The 6,358-nt window shown below is 43.4% G+C and overlaps 1 long non-coding RNA gene across 1 annotated transcript in view; it reads right to left on the bottom strand.

Annotated features, from left to right (window-relative positions):
- LOC103690986 (uncharacterized) overlaps positions 1-5,667 on the bottom strand; it is a 46,668-nt gene extending 41,001 nt beyond the window's left edge. The window contains exon 1 of the long non-coding RNA XR_010059339.1: positions 511-5,667. This is a non-coding gene — a long non-coding RNA (uncharacterized LOC103690986). The remainder of the gene's footprint in view (positions 1-510) is intronic.
- Positions 5,668-6,358: the final 691 nt, after the last annotated feature.

The raw sequence follows: 6,358 nt of genomic DNA, 5'->3' as shown, positions 1-6,358 counted from the left end.
GACCCCTAAAATCATACCAACTTAAGATATGAAGTGCTCAGCTAGGATGCTTAGTGCCATGAACCCAAGACAGAGCTTCTCTATGTCTCATCATCTCTGAAGCACAGTCCACAAACAGTTGCAACAAACCTTCTCTTTCTCCAAGTTCGAAGTTACCTTTACTCTTATTGTTTCCACAGTTAATTGAGCTCTCCTGGATACACAGGTTTGACTAACCTTCTCTGAACTTCTCCCAACCATGTACAGATGGACCTCCCTCTGCACATGAGGCCTGTTCCTCTCAGGCCTGCTGTTCTCCCTCCCAGATTAGAATTGGACACCTTTCAAACCTACATTCTTAAGTCATCTATCAACATTGGGTACATGATAGGCACAAGTTGACTTTGAGTGCAAAATGACACTTTCCTACCGGACAATGAATAGGGTCCAGGGGTTCCAAACATGAAAACTGGCCAGGTAAGGTCAGGTAAACCTCATACTGTCTTTATGTAGAGATAAAAATTGACACACCTTCCCAAAGCAGACTTGCTCAGCTGTCTCAGTCCACACAGCAGTCCTTTCTTGAGCTTCCTTACTTCCAGTGACTGATGAGAGTACATGAGAAGATGCTTGATTTCTACAAAGACCTGGGCCCCATGAACCACAGTAGCAGCAGCTTCTGATCAAAAGTTATACCAGGAACTGAAAATACCTAATGTTCATGTGGTGATTTAAATATGCTCAGCCCAGGGAGTGGGGCTATTTAAAGATGTGCCCTCATTGGATAGGTGTAGCCTTGATGGAAGAAGTGTGTCACTGTAGATGTGACCCTTATGTTCCTTGTCCTAGCTGCATGAAAATCAGTTTTCTAGTAGCAACCTTCAGATGATGATGTAGAACTCCCAGCTCCTCCTGCAACATGTCTGCCTAGATGCTACCATGCCCCTACCTTGATGATAATGAACCAAACTGCTGAACTTGAAGGCAAACCCAAATAAATGTTCTTCTTATAAGAGTTGCTTTGGTCATGGTGTCTGTTAATAGCAGGAAAACTCTAAGTAAGTCACTTTCTACCACAGATTACTAAGTTAGTTGAGTGATGTCTTCACCTGAGGAGACATGGCCTCTTATTAAGGTGCTAATCTCCAAGCAATTTCAGGCTCTCTTCTGGTATAGGCATTGGCTATAATATTAATCTTCCCAGTGTCTTTTTCTTTCCCAACTCTACATTTTGTATTTCTTTTTGCCCCATTTGTTCTTTTTCATTGAAGACTTATAACCACAGTAAGACCGAGGCCATACTGGGCCCTCTTCAAATTTTCATCAAAGAAATTTGTTTATTACTTTTAAATTTAGCCTCAGATAAGTTTTTAGGATGTGGGCAGAAAGGAAGCCACATTTTTGTAAAAGCTTTGTAGGAATTATCCTAGACCAGTTACAAACATTTTTTCCTCCTGAATCCCCTTCTCCTGGGCTTCCACAGTCTGAATACCTCTTGGCACTCCTGACTCCCAAGTGCCTGCCAGTATAGCCCATTAAACTCTTCTTAGAGCACTGGAATTCTTACATATTTCCCAAAACAAGAAACAACCTGGCATCATGAGGTGCCACACAGCAAGAGTCCACTCCATTATGTCACCTTCTGCATTTGTTACCTTTGTATTTCTGTGACAGAAATGCCATGAGCACAGCAAACTATAAAACAAGTAGGACATTAGTGATTCTATTTCAGAGAACATGTGTTAGCAGAGGTTAAGTTCCATGACTACAGGGCATGGCGGAAGGAGGAGGAGGCTGAGGTATGACATCTAGAATCACAAGTACAAAGCAGAGAGTGCACAGGGAGTGGTGCAGAGCACTAAAACCTCAAAGCCCAGCCCCGCTGACATTCTTTCTCCAGCAAGGGCATACCTCCTGGATCTTCCCAAACAGAGTCACCAACTGGGAAAGGAGTACTCAAATGCCCGAGACAGTGGAGGATAGCTCATGCAAAATGTCATGGTGATTCAGGAATTCGAATGAGTAACAGAGAGAACCTTCACTCTGGGTCACTGTGTGCTGATGCAGAGCCAGCAAGCTGCTCTCCCTCCTCTTGCACATAAGATGTGGATTAAGTAAAAATGTAAACAAGCATCTCCATGGAAAATCAACAGCCCTGTTAATCTGGTCACACTTACAGTATAGGTCTAGAGGTATTGGACACTGAAATCGCAGAAGGAGCCAACACAAACTAAAACCCTTTAGTCTATAGGAATAAAAGTACCACAGAAGGCAAAAGGGGCAAGGACATGAAGCAAACACTCACTCACTCAGCAGATAAAATTACAGCTAATCCTAACCCACAGATCTACTTCTTAAACAGCGTACATTCTGCTGGTACCTATTCAACATGATCCTAAATGCTGCAGTCAGAACAAATGGTTTCTTACTTTGTGGAGTATGACTTAAAAACACTAAAGTCGTCTGAAGGAAGCGAATGGAATCTTCTCAGGGCTTAGGGAGGTCGGCTAAGGGAGTACAGAATAACAAAACAACACCACCAAATTTCCCCACCAGCAAGCAGAAACTGGTCTGCTGTCAGTTGCCAATTGTTGCAGGTTTAACAGAAGCCTCCACACTGGAAGGACTGAGGAAGTTGAGGTTAAAATACAATTACACTGAAAGGTCACTTTAGGAATGAGAAGGGTAGCAACTGGACAGTGCTCTCCCTCTCTCTCTCTCTCTCTCTCTCTCTCTCTCTCTCTCTCTCTCTCTCTCTCTCTCTCTCAGTGTGTGTGTGTGTGTGTGTGTGTGTGTGTGTGTGTTCCATGCACGTGTTTGTGTGTGAGTGTGGTTGGGTTGTTGTTGTTCGGTTAATTTGAGACAGAGTGTCACCACAAACTGAAGCTGTCCTAAAACTCACCCTGTAGACAAGGGAGGTTTGGACAGTAAAGAGACCTTCTCTCTCCTGAAAGGTGGAATTAATGATGTGTAGTACAAGCTATGAGTGAATGTAAATTTCAAATTCTGAAGGTTTTATAAATCTCTTTTTGCTTGCCTTAACAATGCTGGTGCTTACAGCAATACATGGTACACTGAGGACAGAAAATAATATACTGAGTGAGTTTGTGAGATGGATAGAAGTGAAAGGAACTAGCTGATTGAGTTTAGTTCCAGAGGCACTGTCAATATTCAAAAACAAATATAGTCAATTTTTATCATTTGTAAAAATCATTAAGGGCATCCAGTAAGAGATTAAACTATTTTTGGTGTTGTGATGCTACACAATCATAAGACTGATTCCTGTGGAACAGGCTGGTGGAGCAGACAGTAATCAACAGGACATCAGAAAACCTTCAGAGCAAGAACTAGAGAGATCGCTCAGGGTTTGAGAGCACTAGTTGCCTTTGCAGAGGACCTTCGCTTGTTTTCCAACAACTCTAAGTCAGCTCACAGCCATCTGCAACTCAACATCTAGAATATCTTACCCTCTTCCGGTTTTGTGGGCACATACTGCAGAGACAAGACAAGTCAGCCTCAGCAAGGCCTGGCCGGCTACTCACACACCCCATGGCTCTGAGCCCATCAGCACCAGACCTGAGGACTACCAGGGGTGCAAGCTTTACACTCTGGACTCTTTAACCTTTGGTCAGTTAATTGCCAGAGAAAGTAGCTGGGAAGCAGGGTTTACAGAGAAAACCATAGAAACAGTTCAGCCTTAAAAAACATAATCTGATCCCTTCGAAGCCAGGTGTGTGTGTGTGTGTGTGTGTGTGTGTGTGTGTGTGTGTGTGTGTGTGTGTGTGTGTGTAGGTGATCATAAGACATAGGTAGGCTTGGAAAATCAAGGAGCGGAAGGATTCATTGAGAAGCTGAGATGGTGGGGAATGAAGGGTGGATGTTGGAAGGAAGCTAGAGCATGGTGGGGTTTTATAAGCCAAAGAAGTGAAATTCGTATTTAATGCCCTTAAGACAACTGGTCCAGGTGCAGTGTTCCTGATGGTGGCTCAGTGTTCCAGCTGTGGATTCAGGGAACTCAGAACATCATACTGAAAATAATCTCTCAGACTACAGAGTCAAATTCTTGCTGGTGCTCCAGTCTCATCAGAGAAGAAATTAAGTCCCTCCTCCTATGGACCCTCTCATTCTTGTCATTCTCACCTGCAGGAGATTCAGTCCTTCCTTTGAGGGGGCTCATACGTGCAGGTGATTTAGACCCTCTTGAAGGGAATTCTATCTCCAGATTGGGATGCGGACCCTCCTGTTAGGGAATTAACTCTCTAAATCTTCTCACAGAGTATGGGTGACCACCTGGAGACAGCATTATCTGCACTTCTAAACTCTGATTGGTAAAGAGAATCCACAATATGAGTTTGAAAACCTCTGAGTTATATACTGAGTAATGAAAACCTACGAGTTATACACTGTTAATTTCTAAATGTATTCTGAGTATGAAAATCTCTGTAATGTTTTGATGAAATTTACTTACTTCCTAGATTTCAAACAATAATAGAAGCTATAGTTAAAAGTTTAGTATGTGCTTGCTCAAAGTAATTTGAAAATATTTTTGATTTTTATTAAAGATGGTGTATGACATAGAAATTTTCCCAACTATTGTTTTGTTTACTGCTAAGATATAGAAATGCTTTATTTCTGCTGACAGAACTCATATTCATTGGTCTGGTATAACTCACTGTTCAATGCTAAACTTTAGCAGATTCCTTAGGGTCTCTGCCATTTATAATAGGATTCCATCTACAAGTTGCCTGTCTTGTTCTTCCTTTTTCATGGGATGCCTGTTGTGCAGTTTCTCCCCGTAAATGACAAAGTCATATCATGAGAACAATGCTGGATAGCAGTGCCAAAAAGACATGGGACACATTTACAAAGTCTGGTCCAGTTAGAATGGGGCTCTGTGAGAAATTTCTGTCAGGTTTGCCCTGACCCTACGATTCTCTCTTGAGTGCCTTAGCTTGGACAAGATACCCCAATTCATATGGTGAAGGATGAAGTCCCTGACACTCAGCAGGTGACACTTAAAGACAGTGCCTTCAAGGTGATTGATTCAAGGAAGCCTGAAAGGTCGGCTCTGTTGTAATGTCTTTGGGGTCCTATGAAGGGAACCCTAGAGCCACGGACACTTAAAGGGTGCAGGGAGAAAGCACAGAACACCAAGAGGAATCAGCTACCTACAAACTGAGGAGAACTGGAACCAACTCTTGGACCTAAGACTTCCAATCTCAAGCCCACAGAAACCTCTGCTCAGTTCTGCAGGCAGCCCAAAAATATTACAGTGTGCGTTCTTGGTGTGTCCTGGAGCCTGAAATTCACTGCTGTAAGCTCAGGTCGATCTTGGGGTAGATGGGACTAAGTATTAAGTCCTAAGATTTGTCTTTCGAGGTGAGATAAAGTGGTCCTGAGTTGGGTGCTAAGGTACAGTCCCAGGGTGAAGCTTCTGGATAGCTGGGTTGGGTCTTGAAACAGACAGAGCTGTGCGGTCCCCAGGGAACTTAACACTTGTTGCTGGAACAAAGGTTTCTTCTTTCAATGTCCACTTAGGCAAATTTGCAAAGATCAAAAATGCTGATTGTGGCTCTCACCACTTTCCCTTGGAGCATGCCCACAGAGTTCCTTGTTTTCTACTGGGAAGTCAAGCCTTCTCTTATAAGGAGCTGCTCATGCAGTCATCTTACATCTCTGGTCAGGAAGAAAACCTGCTACAAACTCACCTTTAAGAGGCAGAACAGATCGTCTTCTCTCAGGTTAAGGTCACAGCATAGTCTTTAGATATTGGCTAGGACGGTGGGGATTGAGCTCCCATTCCCTCAGCCTCTGTCATGTTTCCAGTATACCACAAGCCCTGGCTGGTCACATATCACTTTCCACAGAGACCTCTGTCTTCTAATCCCTCAGTCTCCCCTGTTGAACAGGACCTTTCTGTCCCTGTAGCGCAGACATGGACTCTAATTTTAGGGTGGGGCTGAGTTTAGATCATGTAATGTTCAGACTCTCTGCTTGGCAGCCATTATCAGGCATAGTGTTTATATTTTTGTTCACTTTATCGGTCTATTTTTTCTACTGTGTGCTCTAAGAAGGGAACGCGTAGGGTTACATAATTCTTGGTGTTAGTAGCTGTACTCCCAAATCCTGCTCAGTATGGAGTCTGTGGATGTTCAGCATAGCAGAGGGAGGTGCCAAGTCAGGAGACCTTGATGTGCTGATGCAGCAAATGAGAGGTCAGAGAGGACCCAAGTGGCAGTTGGAGAAAGGAGCCATAAAGACAGTGGGGAGTAAACAGGTCAACTTCCCTAAGATTCCGAAAAGAAGCAGAATCTTGGCCTCCATCTCAAGGGAACTCAAGATAAGACTCACAAAACAGTGCTACCAAGCCAATCCCAAT

Source organism: Rattus norvegicus, chromosome 1, assembly GCF_036323735.1.
Source record: "Rattus norvegicus strain BN/NHsdMcwi chromosome 1, GRCr8, whole genome shotgun sequence".
Lineage (NCBI taxonomy): Eukaryota > Metazoa > Chordata > Mammalia > Rodentia > Muridae > Rattus > Rattus norvegicus.
Note: the sequence above shows the minus strand (reverse complement) of the source record. Positions and strands in the feature narration are given on the sequence as shown.